The following is a 19,754-nucleotide window of genomic DNA, read 5'->3' as shown; positions in this document are numbered from 1 at the left end:
GGTTTTATTTGACCCTCCGTGATTTGGAGGAAGGGTCGAGCTTAGGACCTTAAGTAAGCGCTTTCTGGGAGGCAACCCGGTTTTCTAATCATTTCTTTTGATTTTACCTTTCTTATTTTTCTTTTAATTGCTTTTCTTTCTTTCACTTGTTTTGTGTTTGGATTTATAGGTTGTTTTCATGGGAATCGGATCCCTCGACCGAGCATGAGCATAATGGGAAGGAGTTTCATGATTAATGATGAGAGTATGCTCGATTTTCTTGAAATTCGAGTTATAAGGGTAAGGTAATCAAGGAGGTAAGATTGGGAAAAATTGTGCTTGAATGAGAAGGAAATTTATGCTTGGTGGGTTCATTATAGTGCTCTCATTAATTTGGGATGGTGAACCCACTGTCAAGGCGTTTTGAAACTGATATGTTTAGTGGATTCAATAATCCCGGGATGATAAAGATACATAGAGCCCATAGTCGAACGCACCAAGAGAAGAAGCCAGGCAAGAAGAGAAGCAGCAGGGGTACGGGTGCACAGTCGAGCAGCGCGGGTGCGCACCCCTGCTGGCGGCCGTGTAGGTGCCTAGCGCCGAGCTATTTCTTCTTATTTCTCCTTTCTTTCCCTCATAACCTCACCATTGTTCGCACCCCTATTCTCTCTACCCACGAAACCCTAACCTCACTACTTCAAATTCTTCACTCAAATCCTCATATTTCCTCACAAAATCACCAAATTCCTACTCAAATTTCATCAATTTCACCAAAATACATACTACTTTCCTCCATTTCATCTTGTCCATTCTCTTTCCTCCATTGAAGAGCAAATTGGGGTTTTTCATTTTGGTGGATTTTGGAGCTCGAAAGTTGGTCAAATTTGCTTCTTATATGGTATAATCATGTTCTCTACCTTTATTTTGCATTATTACATCAATTTGTAGTGAGAATTTGATTATTCATACTGTGATTAGTAGTAGTATTGATTTTGTTGAATATGATGATTGTTTGGATAATTTGGATGCTCATATTTGTTGTTTGTTGATTAAAATTGCCTCACATTGTGTTGTTATTGATTGTATAGCATGATTGTTAAATTTGGTGGCTCTTTGAAGACGATTGAAATTTGAAATTTTTGGTAGTTAGCTTGGTGATTGTGTGGTGGTTTGCTTGAAAGTGGTGCGGTAGTATTGTGGTTGATTTTGTGATTGTGGTAGATAGAGGAGTTTGTAATTGAATTTTGGTTGAAGTTTGTAAATACACAAGTAACAATTAAGGAACCCTCACCCACAAATTCACCTTCATCACAAACATAAACGAACAATGATCCTTTACCATTACCAAAAACACGATTTGTTAATCCAAACCATAAACCACTTTTTGCAGACTTAAAAAAACGATCAAATTAGGGATCGATGAGGACTTATGGGTTTTGTTTGATAACCTCCGGTTAGGTAGCTTGTTAACACATGTTACCAAACCTACCTTGAGCCTAAGAGGGAGTTTCTTGCTTCATTATCTGACACTCCGGTTGGTGAAAAGGATTTCCAAATTTCTTTTCAACTTTTCAATGTGGTGAAGACTATTTCTTTGGCCGAATTCAATGTGGCTCTTGACTTCAATCTAGGAGCGGAGTTCCCATTGAAATAGGATCCACACAAGGAAAAGCGCTTGCCATTCGTTGGTTATTGGGGCCAGCCCGAAAACGTCTGGGTCGAAATATGGCTTTCAAATTAAGCTCCGAATTAGTGGATGCTGCCAAAGGGAGTGGCGATGCCATACGCAAAAAGGAAGAGACTCATAGAATGGCAGAGGCAAATAGAGCTTTTGCACATTTTTGTTAATCCATGAACAGAACAATATCTATATAGATACCTAGATCCATGGATCCATACATCTCGATCAGAAAAGAATTAATAAAAAAAGAAATAGAAGAAATACGTATTTCTTTTCTAATCCTGAACTTGGAGGTTGCTTTTTCACATTTTCCCGAGCATGAGTTCTTTGATGGGTTTGCCCAAAATGCATGGTGGCATGATATCTCGGGATTGAATGAGTTCACCGCTCGCTACACTCTAGCAAGTGATATATTCCAACCGTGCCTTCGTGTTCTTCATCGGCTCTTGGGATATTCGGTCTTCCCAAAGCAAGACTTGGGTAAAATGTCGAAGGTCGAGTTAGTGGTTCTTTGGGTGGCTACTAGAGAGGAGTTGCGAGGAAGGGTTAACTTTGGGCACATTTTCTTGAAGAATTGCATAGACAAGCATGGAAAGAAGTCGGGGGATATTCAATGTGGTAGCATGGTAACTAGATTAGCTACGAAGCTTGGTTTTGGTTGGTACCTTGCTTCTTGTACTTCGGTGGAGGAGCTAAATCTCTCTACCTTGACATCGCTCAGCTCAAGCAAGTTCAATTCTTAGCAAAGAACAATGATGACAAGGTATTTGATTGATTGAAGAGGAGTGCGCATCATTGCTACCCCCCTAACCCCTCTTTGACCTTCCTTTACCGGCATGTTCCAAATGTATGGTTTGTGCCCCAAAGCAATCACTTCCCCGGTGATGATGAAGATATGGAAGATGTCCTCAATGAAGAGTATCAATACCAACAACATCATCATCATCAACAACAATAACAACAACAACAACAACCTTAACCTTAACCTCATCAACAACAACATCAATTCTCTAACCCCGACATGGAAGCTTTGAGTGCCCAAATGAGAGGCTTGCAAGTTCAAATGGAGGGGATGTATGATCAAGACTTCGAGGCAATCTACAACCAAATGAGAGTCATCTCCAAAATGCAACAAGGTATGTTCATTCAACAACAACTTTATGATGCTAGTGTTAACCGTGGGGAGATTACCCCCGCGGTTAACTACCCTTAATTCCCTCCTCAACTTGGTCCCGTGCCGTCTAGAGGGGGTAATGGGAGGCCTACCTACCCATATTGGCAAGGATCTTAAGGGTCCAACATCGAGATTCGCACCTTCTCGGATGAACATGGTAACTTTGATTACCGTGTGCCTGGTGGGAGCGACTATAGGGGTGATCCTAACTACCCCTATATCGATCCTACCCATCCTTTACCACTAGAGTTGCCAGAGTAATTCACTCCCTTGGCAACAAGATAATTTTAGGGGCCACTATGGTTGGCCACCCGGCTACACCGGGGGATGGGATCCTTATGGTCCCCCATTCGGGTTCTCCTATGATATTGAGAACAACGATGATAATGTCGGGCCTAATGGTAACTAGTCCCCCCTAGTTGTGCTTTTTCCTCCATCCCTTTTATTATGTGATCTTTTGTTTTGTATTGATGGGATGTTGAGATGTATTTTGTTTAGCTTGGGGGAACATTATTCTTATGGAAGGAACTCGGTGGCCAATTTTGTTGTTGTTGAATGTCCTTGATCTTTAGTGCCTTGATGCTTTGTGATTGCTTGTCTTGATTAATGATTGATGTTGTTGGGTGTTGTTATTTTCCATGAGTGTCTAATGGTTTTCTTGTTGAGTATCTTTTGATGATGATGTTGAGTTGATTGCTCTATGATGATGAGTTGATGATGATTTTTCTTCTTTATTCCAAATCCCTAAGGATTTTTTGGAAATAACCACCTACTATTGTTGTCGTTTTAGTAATTACCACCTACAATTCTTTTTTTTTTTTTCTGTATTTTACCACCTACAATTTTTAAAAACATGAAAATTTCCCACCAGATTTCCCAAGCCCTCATACATGACGTCATCATGCCTTCTGAAGGAATTATGTCTTCGATAAGTGCAATTACTAGATATATCAAGGATCACTATTATGGAGATAATAAGTTCGTTCTTTTGGGTCGTCATTGTCTATTGCTAGATTATGATAAATGATCTTTAGGCTAGTCAAATAGTCCAAAGCCCACTAGAATGGATCCTATGAGGTCACACAATAAGGGTATTGGGTTAAACAAGTTAGGGGCCCATTATTGGGCCTCATGAGGATATGACATACCATGAATAGAGTTGGGCTAGAGTAATTAGATTAGAGTTAGGTATTTGGGTTTGACATGGACTCTTATTTAGAGATATGATCTATAAATAAGATCCATGCCTAGGGTTGCATTAAGTTACAATTAACTTACAGTAAATTGTGAAATAGGGCAACCAATCCCAAAACCCTAAGCTCTCTCTCTCACTCTCATGCACGCCCTCCCCTCCCACCCCTTCGTACGGCCGGCCACCGTAGGTGGCGCGTGGTGTTCGTGGTGATGGTTCTTGGTTGGTTCATTCCTCTCCTCTCCGTAGAAGGTTGATTGAAAGGTTCAATCACGACTAACTAGCATTAGTGGAGGTTTAATCTGTGCCTGTGGACCAAGTAGAGGAATCACGCTTGAGGTTCTTTATCTCCCATTGTTCTTGCTCGATCGCACGTGGAATCACGCTTCAAAGGTATAATTACTTGTTCTTTATGTGTTATGCAATGATCTTCGTTATTAGATTCTTATGAATATGATTCATGAAATTCCGCTTAGAGTATCTAAAGTCCTACATCTTCTTCTTCCTCGATTCTCATGTTCAATGATTTTTTTTCAATACAAATTAAAATTAGATTAGGGGAAAGCATTTAGTAGTCGATTTAACATAATTCAAGCTAACACAAACATAATTAAGTCACTAATATGTGTCATTTTTAATTTGGTGTTCTTCATTTAGGGTTTATCCCAAATTTGGGAAATTTTTCAAACTGAGATAATTTTTGAAATTAAACACTATTTACACTGATTAACTCTATATAGAACTAATATATATGCTCAATTTAGGATTGTAAATCTTAATTTAGAAAAACAATTTATTTTAAAATATCCCTAAAATACATATGAACCCTAATTTTTTATATCAATAATAAGTAATAATTTCTTAACAATAATATCACTTTCGGTACTAATTGAAGACATAATACGCTAAATCAATGTAAAATAGTCCCAGTTTTATAATTTAATCACTAAATAACAAACTCCTAATTTTATTTCAAAACCCTAAATGATGAATACCATCTTTAGTTAGCTACAATTTTGTAAATTAGATACCTAATTTAGTGGTTTCTTTGCATATTTTAGATTTGCAATTCAAAAAATCGAAGAATAAGGTTAGAAAAAGGAATGAAATTGAAAAAATCCGTCGGTGGGGCCCACAATGACGTCATGTAGGCAATCAGATGGAAAATTTTCATGTTTTTAAAATAGTAGGTGGTAAAATACAAAAAAGAGAATTGTTGTAGACACCTAAAAATGCCTCCCCAAAACCAAACCCGATGATGAACAACCTTTCACCGCCATTATTGGTCGGGTTGAGTATTTAATATTTGGAGTGCTTAAATCCTTGTTCATTCCCATTACATTTTATAAACCAATCCAATTCCTAGCTCATTTCTCTAAACCATAACTTACTTTCCACTTTTCGTGTCCACATCACAAAATCGAGAGAAACTGATTTTGTGTCCCAATAATTTTGATCTAATTATTATTTGGTTGGATAGACCTTTCAATAAGCTTTCCAACAATATATCATAAGCCCAATTCCGACTTAAAACGAAGAAGATATGAGTAAAATACTAAACTCGGCCTAAAACCGACACCCTTTCACTAAAATGATCATATCTTAAAATATAAAAAATATTTTGACCTGATTCTAATTGGGTTGAAAAGTAGAATTAATAATCTTTCCAATGATATATCATATGCATTATTCCGAGTTACGGATCAAAAGTTATCGTAGTTTTAAAAACGCGTAAAAAACTGGAATTACCGCGCAGCAGGTAAAATGCCGCGACGCGGCAAGAACTGACGTGGCATGGTGCACATTGCCGTGACACGGTACTCTACACCATGTCACGGGGCCTTTTTTGTGTATTTTCTGCATTTCCTCACGCATTTGGAAAAAAAAAGTACACCGTGACACGGCGCCACGTGCCGCGCCACGGTGGACTCTTTCGCGTCACAACATTTTCTACCGTGTCACGGTACATGTGCCGTGTCACGGAATTTTCCCGTGTTTTCTCTGCGTAAAACCTGCACGCGTTTTATCATTTTAGGGTAGCTATTGCACCGCGACACGGCATTCATGCCGTGTCGCGGCAACCTCTGCCGTGTCACGGCGCCCCAAAACTAGGGTTTTATCTTTTTAGGGTTCCGTGTGTTCCCTCTATTCATTTTCTCTATAAATACCCCCCTCCTTTCTATAGTTCGGGGCACCAAATCATTCTCTCTTCCTCTCTTCTACACCAAAAAAATCATTCTCTTCTCTTTCTCTCATACTCTAAGCCTTAAACTTAATTCCTATCTACATCATTCCTTCCTTAAGCACTCCAAGGAGTCTATACTTAACCCGAGGTTCCGTTCTTAAATCGAGGCGTGAAAGGTATAATTAACTGAGGGTTTGGATAAAATCAACTCTACTTTTAATTTAATTTAATTTAATTTCAATTTGATTTATATTTTTATTGAAGTTACTAACAATTTATTCTTGATGTAGCAATTTTAAGAAACGAGTGTAATGTGAGTAATTAATTATTTTAATTACTTATTTTTATATTGCTAGTATCATGATTAGGTTAATTTATATTTTATTTGACTAACAATTTATTGTTAAATTGCTTCCAATATTAATGTTTATTCTGTTATTATTATTATTGATCACCATATTGCATGTTTAAAGGGAATATGTAATTGAAAATCACGCCTAATAAGATAATTTGGACGACCGGCTTAGGTTCCTTTTTATTCTTGTGGTTTAATTAAGTGATCACGATATTTTGAATTATATGTTGCATTAATATTCAACCAATTTAGCTTAATAATAGTTTGGAGCAAATTGAATCTTTGTTTGTATGCCTTTGAGATTGCAGGGAATACTTTTCACTATAAGAATCGAGTATAGACCAATACGGGCGAATGTGACTCCATGACTCACTTTGTACCATAATCCTCGATCCTCCTTTCGTGGTTCCGAACCATATGGAGTTAGTAATCTCATGGATTATGAATGGGGTGTAACCTTCATGGGTCAATCGTTGTTGCCTATCGTTGTCCCTTAATCGTGGTTGCCTTTTCTGATCCGTGAACGGTTTACAAGTTCCTTAAAAACTTGTTGGCGGCTCCCTACTTTATTTGTCCCTAATCGTATACGTCAATTCCCACTTCCTATGAGTGCCAAGCATATTCACACATGCTTAACGTAGGCGCACTTCAAACGACGCCTACAATTGTAGGTGGTAATTACTAAAACGACGACAATAGTAGGTGGTAATTGTCAAAAAATCTAATCCCTAAATCCAAAACCCTTGAATCCAAATGCTCGTAGTTTAGTGTATAGTTGATTTTGCTATTTTGTAGATTAGTTTGATTTTGCCAATCTTCTTTTTATTTTGATTTTGCTTTCTTATTATTTTTTTTTGAAGTTACTAACCTTTTTCTTTGTATATAGTTCCATTTTCTTTTTTTTATTCTCACTTGGTTTTAACGATTCATGCTAATGCTTGATTGGAGCTTCGCGGAGGTGGTATTTTCTTTTACCCCGCTTTTATTAGCTTAGCTTGGATAACTCGGTGAGATCTTTCTTATTTCTCTCTTTTCTTTCTTTTCTTTCATTGTTTACATAGATTAGGATTAGTTTAGGAAGAGTTGAATGGTTCGAGGATGTTTGCTTTGTAATACCATAGGTGTTTGGGGTCATTGGCGATATTGTTGAATGACCGCTTGTATGACGATTGGGATTTATATGACATGCATGCATCTTTGCACCTTTCTTTATCTTTTCCTTTTCTTTTCTTCTCTATTTTCCTTTTTCTTTTCATTCTTTTCGAAAATGCAAAAATACAAAAATATGATTTTGAGGCTTTCTTTTCGTTTTATTTTCATGTTTTGCCTATGATTTGGACATAATACTATCCAACCTTTTGCTTTTGAATGAATAATTTCCTACGTGGTATCGGTGTGCACGGTTTGAGAGTATGTTTGGTTGATTCTAGGATAGAGTATGCTAAGGTAGTGTCTTTAGAACTTTTGGGACTTTGAAGCCGGATTCTAATTGTTTGTGGTAAGTAGGAGTTGCTCCCTTTGATGAATTTAAAACTAATAGTGAGTTATTGCTACAACCATGTGAGGTCTTATTCTTTTCTAGCCTTCTACATATTTTGCATGAGCGGCACATGGATCCTTGACTATTGTATGCTTTATCTAGAACTCGACTCTTGTCTCTCGAGATCGCAACCGAGCCATTTAGGAAGGACAAAGGCATCTCTTCGGGGTGGTGATTCTTACTTTTCTAAGATAGTTTCTATTTCCTTATTTTGGGTTTACATTTGCCTACTTGCTAACCATTTGAGCCATAAACCTTCTTTTCAAGCCATATCTTTAGATTTTGAGCCTTTTGTTTCATTCTTTTTTCCATTCTTGGTTTTTGTGAAGCAATTGATCATTATTGTTGCAGATTGTGGTGATTAGTTTGAATATTGGTTCTTATAATGTAAGCAAGTTTGTTTTGTGTATATTTTTTGAATAAAGGCAAATGCCAAGTTGAAAAAGCCATCCATAGTTAAAAGAGGTGAGGAAATTGCAATAAAGTGAAAAAATTAGAAAAAATGAGAAAAAAAAAGCAAAGCACATTCAAAATGCTTTGGCAAAAAATGAAAATGTTCAAACATATTTTGTTGTAAGTATATTTTTCCCTATTTTAAGCATTGGGGACAATGCTTCATTTTAGCTTGGGGGAAGCGTTCTTATGCTTTTTGTATATATGTTTGTGATTTTGGCTTTGAATAAGCTTGGGAGTGTTGGTGTTTTAGTTTGGTGATTGCTTGATTATGGTGTTGAGGATTGATCACCCTTTGCTTCACAATTTAGGTATATCACCAAATTTCAAATTTTAGTCTACCTTCCCTTCACCCTTTTCGCCCTTACATTACAACCCTTTTCAAGACCATTTGACCTTTTTGGTTGAGTCACAAGTCGGTGGAGGGAGATGTGAGTCAAGCTTATGGAGCGGTGTACATAGTCAAGATGTCGAGTAGCCCTTAAATCTCTTCTTTTCCGGTTCCTTCAAGGAATCATTGATATGCTCACTAGAGGTGGATTTGAAACTAGTTAGGAGAACGTGGTAAGATTGTTTGAGATGAAGGTGAATTGTTTTCATTAGTTCTCTATGCTTAACATATTTTATGTTTCAATCAACCTTGGATATCTTGGAACGTGCATACCCTTATTGTATAGAAAGTTGTTTATTCACTTGCATTTGATCATTTGTAAAAGTCCATTTCAAAGGCTATTTGTTTGAATTTTTTATTTTACTTTCTTTTTATTGATTTGCCTCATTTTTACCTTCAAGAGTTATGGGTCAAACTCTTTGGATACCCTTACGAGACCTCACTCGTCCTCATTGGTGACTTTGGGGTTTAAAGGGCTTGTTGTAGCTAAAAACAATCGTGATCCCTACAAAAGTGAGTTTTAGTGTACATTCTTATCTTTTTCTTTCCATTTTCTTGTTTGAATAAGTTTTTCATCCTATTTCTACTTGCTTTTGTTTTGCTTGAGAACGAGCAAAAGTCTTGCTTGGGGGAATTTGATGAGTGTTATTTATGACACTCATTTAGCCTCTTTTAGGATGGATATTTGACAGGGTAAAGTCGTATCCCCTAATCAAAAGTAATTCCTAAAACCACTAACTAAATATAGATAGGGAAGTAGGGTCGAATCCACAGGGAAACAAGTCTTTCTATTCCTAACTAATTATTATAATCTAAATTATCAAGGTAACCAATATTGTTATTGTAAAAAGGAATTAAACTACGGAGATCAAGTTCAAGGAGAAAAACAATAATAAGAAGGCCTAGGGTCACAGGTTCACCAATAATTAATATTCTGGGATAAAACATGACAATCAATAATCAACATTGCACAAATAACATGATTAACAGGCTCTCGCAATTTATTAATCAACATAGATCTAACAGGCTCTCGCAATTTACTAGATCTAAGTTCCTATTGAAAATAGCCTTTAATATCAAATTAACATCTGCTCGATTCATCAATTCAATATTGCTATACTTTTACAATCAAATCACATCTGCTCGATTCATAATCTAATTGCAAAGAATTAAAACAATTCAACACGAAATTATTATGCAATATCAAATATCAATAATAACAAATTATCCCTTCATATTAATTATGGATCCCCGTAAACCCTAGAATTAAACTACTCAGACATAATTAAATCTAAACTGAACGAAGCAATAAAAGTAGTCATGATAGAGTAAAGAAATAAAATAAATAACTGAGATTAAAAGAGAAGAAATCGTTACCAAAGTTAAAAGGAACAAGAGTTGTAGAGAGAGAAAATAATACTAAGAGTTTAAGAGAAGAGAGAAAGAGAAAAGTTAGAGAGAGAAAAGAGAGAGTAAGGGAAGGGAGAAAAGAATTCCCCCCTTAATTCGCTTAACAAAAGCGTATTTATACTAAGCTAGAAAATCCTAAGTTAAAACAAATTAAACGACGCTTAAAACGTCCTCCAGAAACACGCGCCCGATCGGGCGAGGCACCGCCCGATCGGGCGCGCCTTTTTGATCGGACGAAGGGCTGCTGCGATATAAGTCTTCTTTGCCCGATCGGGCGCGCTATCGGGCGGATCATCGGGCGGACCATCTGGCGGACCATCGGGCGGACACCTTTGGGCCGCTTGGACTCCTCGTTTGGGCTCGTAACTTGGCCCAAACCAAATATCCTCTTTGGGGCTTAAATCATTCGGTCCAAATGCCTCGTCTTCACACAAGTCGAGCCCTTATTCACCGGCTTGATTACTCTAACCGATCTTGGGCTATGAAAGATGGTCGTGCTCCTCCAATGCTCGTAGTTGCTCCATAAAATCTCGGGAAAATGCTCCAAAGGTGCAATTCCCTACAAAACTCAACCAAAACTACGAAAACACTAGAAAACACATATTAGTAATAAAAGTGGCTCTAAAGAGCCAAAAACACTACTAATTATGACCAAGGGACGGGGGTAAAATACTATATAAAATAGACATATCAATATTAATCGCTTTTATATCTCTTTTATCTCTTTTTCTTTAGTTTTACTTGTTATTTCACTAGTTTGTGTTTTCCTTAGTTGTTTTCCCTTTTTCTCTTTTAGGAGCTCAATGGCTTTTTCTCGGGATTTGTAAGGCTCAAGATTCTCCCTTTGAAGCTCAAATGTTAAGGAGTGCAAAATCCAAGTCTTCTAGGCTGCACTTTCAAGCTGTGTGGGCATTAAAAATGGTGTTGAACCCACTGTGGAGGCCTTTAGAAACTGCCACCCCCAACATTCATCAAGTGGAGTGCACGGAAGCATCAATGGACGCACGAGAGGAGCTCCCTTGCTCTCAGGTCCGGGCGCGCAGAGTAGTGGCGCGACCGCGCATGTGAATGGTGCGGCCGCGCATCTCAGCTTTCCCCGTTCCGTACCTATTTCTTCCCGGCCGCGCATGATGAGGAGAGGGCGCGCCTATTGAGGTTCTTTTTGGACGTTTAACGAACTCCTCCTTTGTTAGTTTTACTATATATAGAATTTCTTCCTTTTTAGAGAGAGAATAAGACTAGAATTTGTTTAGATTGGATTTTTAGAGAAAGAAGCTCAAGATTTCTGGAAACTTTGTTCTTAGATTTTAGAGAGAGAAACTTGGTAATTAATGATTGCTACATTTTGATCTTCATTCCTTTTGATATTAATCAAAGTTTTGTAAGAATTCCTTTCTCTTTAATGCAATTTTAGTGTTTGATCTTTGATATATTGTTGAATTTCTATAGATTGTTTGATTTATTGTTGATATTTGGATTGCAATGTTGATGATGAAATTGATGATTAGTTTAGTTATGCTTTTCAATTTTACAATGTGTAGTGAGTAGTTCCTTTGCTAGAGATGTGGTGAAGTATGTATGAATGATAAGCTATTACTAATTTGGGGGTTTTGATTGATTGGATAATGTGATTAAATTGGTTGATGGAATTTGTGCATGTGTTTGATTTGGTGAGGAGTAGCTAACCTTGATTCTCAAGCTAGATTGCAAAGTAGATTTCAATGACACGACACATTGATTCGAAAGCTATTATCGTCGTTTGATCTTGTTTTGCGATTATCCTTTGAATGTCATTCGTAGAGACCACTAGCTTGACCCTAGGAAATAGTTCTTCAAGTGATTTTGATTGCAAATACCATTTTCCCTCGCATTGTTTGATTGATCAACTTCCCGACAAATTAGCAAGTTTATCGCGAATGCATGTGGATCCTAAATCCCTAGTACTTTGATATTGATTTCTATTGTTAGCTTTGATTGTGTTGATTTGATTGTTTACACCCAACCAATTTCTTAAGATTTCGGAATATCTTAACTAGAGACCTTTGCTTATACCTCATTCCCTTTGCTTATACCTCCTCTTTCACTATCCCATCGAAAGCCTTTTTCTGCCTACAGTACGAGCGATCACGCTTAAGGAACCTTCGAGTCCGCACGTAGACATCTTTGCGAGAATTCTTAAGATATATGTTTGATGTGTCATCAATACATATGGGGCATGCTTTTTTCCCTTTGACCTTGTACCCACATAAGTTGTCATATGTAGGGAAGTCATTCATGGTCCACATAAGGGCTGCACGCAATGTGAACATCTCGTTTTTATGAGCATAAAAAACGGAAACCCCTTCGTCTCACACGTTTCTCAAATCGTCAATAAGTGGCGCAAGGTAAACATATATGTTGTTTCCAGGTTGCCTAGGTCCCGTTATTAGCAGTGAAAGCATTACATACTTACGTTTCATGCACAGCCAAGGAGGCAAATTGTAGATCACTAAAAGTACCGGCCATGTGCTGTGTTGGGTACTAAGAGTGCCAAATGGATTCATCCCTTCTGTGCACAACCCAAGCCTTAAATTTTTGACTTCGTCACCAAATTTCCCAAACTTCAAATCAATGTTCTTCCACTGCAGGGAGTCAGCTGGATGCTTCAGTATTATGTTTTTCTTTCTTCTCTCTGCATGCCACCTCAAGTATTTAGCGTCTTTTGGTGTTGAGAATAGACGTTTAAACCTCTGAATAATAGGAAGATACCACAACACCTTAGCAGGAGGTCCCTCCGTACCAGAATTGCAACTCATGCGCTTATAGCGCGACCACTTGCATCGTGGACACTCCTTTAATTCTTCATACTCATTTCGGTAAAGAATACAATCATTAGGACATGCATGTATCTTCTTATACTCCAAACCAAATGGACACATGAGCTTCTTAGCATAATAGTAAGACTTAGGAATTTCATTCCCATCAGGCAAGATCTCACTTAATGCGGTCAACAAAGAAGTAAAACTAATGTTTGTCCACCCATGCTTCAACTTAATGTTAAATAGTGTTAGCAAGGCTGATAGTTTGGAGTATTTCTTGCACCCAGGATACAAATGCTTTTTGGAAGCCTCCGATAATAACTCAAACACGCCACCTACAACACTATGCAACATCTCATCCACGTCTTCATCCTCGACCTCATCCACCTGATCATCCTCAGCTCCATCCTCACCATTATCAATAATATATTCATCATTCTTGTATTCCTCGTTCACATGAATCTCGTTGCTTCTATCATGCACATCATTCCCATCAAGATCCCCACTGTACTCTCCATCTTCACCGTGCCAAATCCATACATGGTATTTAAGCCTAAACCCACGACAAAATACACGATCTCTAATGATTGCAACACTGTTGACCACCTTCACATTATTACAATCAACACAAGGACAATAAAGGCCTTCGTCACCCATTTTGTGCTGATAAGATAAAGCCCTCTCGCAAAACTCTTGAACCCCATTCCAAAATTCCAATGTATCACGTCTACCAAAAATCCAACCACGATCCTTCTCCATTTAGTAAATTGTTTCTAAACATATATAGCAACATATTATGAATAATGTGTAATTGCTACATATTTTATGTAAATCAATTTCAAGTACACACCGTGAATTTACCATTCATATAGTGAAAAAATGCATGTTTCCAAAGTGTCCTTATCACTCCAACCTAACCCATCCTTGAATGTCTACTCTCACTAGTGAATGTATGTCAACTTTCTAATTTTAAGGAAAATCCGGCAGCATTTCCCCCTAGTTCTCCAAGTACACGATGTAGATAATTACTTACCCACATATGTACCCAGAGAACATGGTGAGGAAATGGTAAGCCAAGATGTTCCTTAAAATAAAAAAGAAGACATACATTCACCACCTAAGTGAGAGAAAATATTCAAGAACAGTCCCAATCGGGGACTATTTAAGACTTTCTCCTAATGAGAAAGCCTTGAACGGGTATCTAGGCATATGATGATGCAAACATTCTATATATTGTTGTATTTATTTGTAATTAACCAATAATACACAAGTTGTAATATCATGAAAAAAACTTTTATTAAATGGATAAATAGAAAGAAATATAACTTGGTAAAGTTTATAGTTCATACCAATATAGCAAGTACATTGGATGTACACTTTTAGACTTCCCACTTGAGCTAAATGTGTAGTCTTCAAGCTAAACTCGTGCTTCACATATGAATCTATAAAAAAAACAAAATTAGGTTAAACATTATGTATGAACTATTTTTTTGCTCATAACATGTCAATATTACCTATTCTTAGGTGTCTAAGGCTTGAAATCACATCAAAAGAGCATTTTACTAAGTTTTAGGATGCACTTTATCTAAAATGGCCCAAATATGGCCTATATGACTTCTATTTAGCCCATTTCCTACATTTCTTATCAAATGAAAGATTTCTTTCTTATAACATGTCAATGTTACCTAATTTTAGATGTCTAAGGCTTAAAATCACATCAAAAGAGCATTTTATTAAGTTTTAAGACGCATTTTACTCAAAATGGCCCAAATATGGCCTATATGACTTCTACTTTGCCCATTTCATACATTTCTTATCAAATGACCTATTTCTTTCTCATAACATGTCAATGTTACCTAATTTTAGATGTCTAAGGCTTGAAATCACATCAAAAGAACATTTTATTAAGTTTTAAGACGCATTTTACTCAAAATGACCAAAATATGACTTCTACTTTGCCCATTTCATACATTTTTTTTATCAAATGACCTATTTCTTTCTCATAACATGTCAATATTACCTAGTGTTCGGTGTATAAGGCTTGAAATCACATCAAAAGAGCATTTTATTAAGTTCGGAGTATATTTCATCCAAAATGACCCAAATATGGCCTATATGACATCTAGTTTTCCCATTTCCTACATTTCTTATCAAATGAACTATTTTTTCCCATAACATGTCAATATTAACTAGTCTTAGGTGTCTAAGTCTTGAAATCACATCAAAAGAGCATTTTACTAAGTTTTAAGACGCATTTTATCCAAAATGACCCAAATATGCCCAATATGACTTACTTTGCCAATTTCCTACATTTGTTATCAAATGATTTATTTCTAAGCTAAAACACATCATTCATCAAACTAACAATGGCTAAACTATTTATTCACTAATTTGTTCAAAATTAATCTAATTTATTCAAAATTGCTAAACTAACAAGGTTACTAATCTCTAATTTATTCAAAATTATCCATCAAAACAACTTAAAATTAACCATTAAAACATTCCAAAATTCAAATAATTTAGTAACAAGGTTACTAATCTCTAATTTATTCAAAATTACCCATCAAAAAAACTTAAAATTAACCATTAAAACATACCAAAATCCAACTAATTAAGTAACAAGGTTACTAATCTCTAATACATTCACAATTTCCCAATAAAACAACCTAAAATTCAGAAAAATTAGAGTAAAATTATATTCAAACCTAAACTTTAATTTGCCTAACAATTGTTCAAAATGCAAAATAAAATAATATAAGTAGATAATTGGAAAATAATTGTGAAAAATGCCAAAAAAATTATTACAAACCCTAGGTTGAAGAGCTGGAAGGGAGGAGAGATGAAGGGTAGAGGACGGCCCTTGGTGGTGGAGGAACCAGGGGCGGTGGCGCGGCGGCTTGAAGCTGTGGAGAACCTCAGGGCACGGATTGAAGGTTTTGAGAACCTCAGGGCTTGGAGGAACCTAGATGGTTGTGGCGCGACGAACCATAGGGCGGTGGCTGTGGAGAACCTCGACGGTTGTGGTGCGGCGGCAAAGCTATGGTGGAGGTAGAACCTCAACTTGCTATGGTGGAGAACCTCGAATGAAGAGGGAAAGGAAGAGGGGTGGAGGGGGTTCTGAGGAACGTCGCGCAGTGGTGTGAAAGGAATGGTGTCCTTCGAACAAGTGTACTATTCCGTTAGCGGGTTCAGAATTATTAGAAAGTTAATATATTCAGTAAGGTCAAGTGATCGGAATGCCTGGGTGGAGGCCGCTTCCGATCAGTAATATTAATGGATAATTAATGTTACAGCTTAATCTTGACTGAACCCTTCGGGTCACACCCAAGCATTCAACAAACCGAAACGACGAATTAATTCGGAAGGAATTAATGAGTCGGCCGAGTAATATTTATTTAGACGTCGGAAATTCGAGCTTAGGGCGTCGAAACCGAGCGTTGGAAGTCGAGTCGAAAAATAGTGAAAGACGAGACGAGAAATAGTAATAAATCAACAAAAGACCAAAATACCCCTAGCATCGGAATGCCCAAGCAAACCGAGTGCTAAGGGCGTATAGCCTAGCATGGTGGCTAGCATGCGCACCAAGCCGAGCCTAGGCTGGCTGGTGCGTGCTAGCGCACTCATGCTAGCATCGCAAGGCTAGGCGCTGCCTAGTGCGTGCTAGCATGCTAGGCGCAGCCTTGTGCGCGCAATGGCTAGCAAGCCATGCCGCAACAAGCTGCTGGAGCTAGCACGCTAGGCGCGCCAGCTCGCCACAGCTAGCAGCAGCATGGCTAGGCCATTGCTTGCTGCCTAGCAGCGCTGGCCAAGGCACAAGGCCAGCAGCAGCAGCAGCCCGCATGCGAGTGCTGGGCTTGCTGGGCGTGGCTGCCACGGACAGCAGCACATGGCAGCCCACCTTGGCTGCCTTGGTGCCCAAGGGTGGGTGCCATGTGGCTTGTGGTCCTTGAGTGTGTGGGGAGTGAGGTGGCCGGTTGTGGGAGAGGGAGTGGGGAGCAAGTTTGGTCCCCCCCTACTCCAAGTGGTCCTCACCTAACCACTCACATGAGCTTGCCACTTGTTGATTTATTACTAGCTTGATTATTGATTTTATTTTAGCTTTAAAATAAAATGGAAAAATCATACTATCCCACATTGATGGGAGAGTAAATGATACTCCCATCATTTCCTATAAATACCCAAGTATGGGCATTGGGAAAGATGCTTGAGTAAGAGTTGGAAAAGGCATCACAATTAGTGAAAACCTTTGAACTCAATATAATTACTCGGGTTTTGTTGGTCGGGTCTTGCTAACCCCAAGACATTGGACCAAGTCGGTTTTGTTGGTGCGGGTGGACTTCGTTGGAGGTCTCCGTGCGAGCGGGACTTGAAGCTTTCAAGTAAGAGCTCATTTGGAGCGAAGCACGCGTCAAAGGTAATTAGCTTATCTTAATCTTGTGATTAATTTAATTATGTTTATGGTTTTATTTATTGCGAGTGCGGTCTTGGTTTTGGGTTTGTTTCCGCGGTGAGTCGGACTCACCAAACCCCAACATGGTGGAGGGGGTTATGAGGCAGGTGGCGTCAGTGGTGGAGGGGTTCATAGAGGAGAGAGCGCGAATTGGAGTGAAGGGTTTGAACTGATGAATAGTGAGAACGAAAGAAGAACGAAGTAGAAAAGGTAAGGCGGGGTTTTTTTTTTTTTTTTTTTAAATTTCGCACCGGTTCAAACTGGTGGGATAAATGTTTTTGCCACCATTTTGGACTGAACCGGTGTCATTGTCCATGGTATACAATCCCGCCCATTTTTAAGTCGTTTTTTGCCACCGGTTTAGACTGAACCGGTGGCCATTGAGGGTTGGGCATTTCTATTTTTCTATTAGTGCAACGAACTAGGTTTTCCTCCCGTCAAAGCTCTAAACCATCAATTTTATCCTAATAATCTATGCAAATTTTAATGAAAATAAAACTCTAAAATAATTTTGTTATCCTAAAAAATCAATCTAAATGATTTAAACAATTTAATCCTACGTGTCTTACAAATAATTAATTGTTGCTCATGTGACGCGACACTTGGTGAAAAATTAAAATGCCACTGTCATTGCTTCATGGTCTGACTTAAAGTTTAGCTTTATAGATTAGTTATATAATATGTGCAATATAATATACATATAGTTTTAAGTAATTTGTTGATTAATAAATATTTTATATAATTCATTTATTTACATTTTATATCTTATATATTTTAATTAATTTTATTTTCAAAAATTTATGCATTTTAATAATAATGTACTCATTAAGTTTTACGTAATTTGTTAATTAATAAATATTTTAATATAATTTGTTTATGGGCGAGCCTCCATTAATTTTTGGGATAAAAGCTTGCCGATTATCTATTCAACTTTTTGATGCCACGTAAGTATATATAAAATAAATAATAGGTCGTTATTGTGGGCCCATTTTATCGTTAAGTGACGGCGTTGGACTATATTTTGACGGAGTTAAGTAGTGTTAATTTGCAAGCTATTGATATATTTGGGCAATTCACCCCAAAAATTAAACAAATCCGGAACTTGAAGATTAATGGTGAACACGAATGACTTCAAGAAGCTACTTAAAATGGGCCCACATTTACAACCAATTATCTTATTTTATATAGGTGTAGGCAAATATAGGTGTGGGCTCTACAAACGGCTCAATTTGACAAAATCCGTTAGTAGGTAATGGTAGGCAAACTTTAGGCATATTAATGGTAGTTGTTCACAAATAAAAAAACATTCGGGTAGTTGTTCACAAAAATTCCTATTTTTGGTAGTTCCTAACAATTTTTCCTTGAAATTGAGTAACGTCGGTGTAGACACCCAAATGTGTCTTCCCAAAACAAAACCCAGTGATGAATACCTTTCACGTCATTTGAATATCGAACGAGGTGAAAGTGTGAAAAGTCTAGTGATGTGGATGTTTTTATAAGAATACTTCTTTCTGTTTTTGAAAACATTCTTTTCTTACTCTATTTATGGAAATAGCCAGTCCAATTTAGTTTGGTCCATGATGAGGGTCCAATAATAGTGTAGTTGGGTTGGTCTTGAAAAGAGCTTTCTAACGATATATTATAAGCCCAATTCCGATGAATAAAGAGGAAGTTATGGCCTAAATGCTAAATTTGGCCCGAAATGAATTTTATATGCGGCCCAATGATCTAGAGGAGGGCCTATTAATTATTATTCCTAAAGTTGTTAGGATTCATTTTAATCTTCTAGAATATTTAGAAGGTTCTTTTAAATTCTAATAGTATTAGGATTGATAATTATATTTTAAATAGTTTTATTTGGAATAAAATATGTGTTTTATTATAAATCTGATTTTAATTTGATAAACACGGAATTTGCTGCTTAATCATATTAAGAAAAGGATTCCGTACAAAGTGCATTTTATCTTTTAATTAGCGCTAAACGACAGAGTCTGTCGCCTGGCGCTAACATCTGTCGCTTGGCGCTGATGTCTGTCGCCTGGCGACATATGCTAGTTTTATTTCGTATAGAACTTGAAGTATTTTCTATCGTTTCCGGACTATTGGTCGTATCTCCCCGATTTCAATGACCAACAATCATCTAATT

The sequence above is a fragment of the Chenopodium album genome, chromosome 12 (genome assembly GCF_948465745.1).
Source record: "Chenopodium album chromosome 12, dcCheAlbu1.1, whole genome shotgun sequence".
NCBI classification, from domain to species: domain Eukaryota; kingdom Viridiplantae; phylum Streptophyta; class Magnoliopsida; order Caryophyllales; family Amaranthaceae; genus Chenopodium; species Chenopodium album.
Note: the sequence above shows the minus strand (reverse complement) of the source record.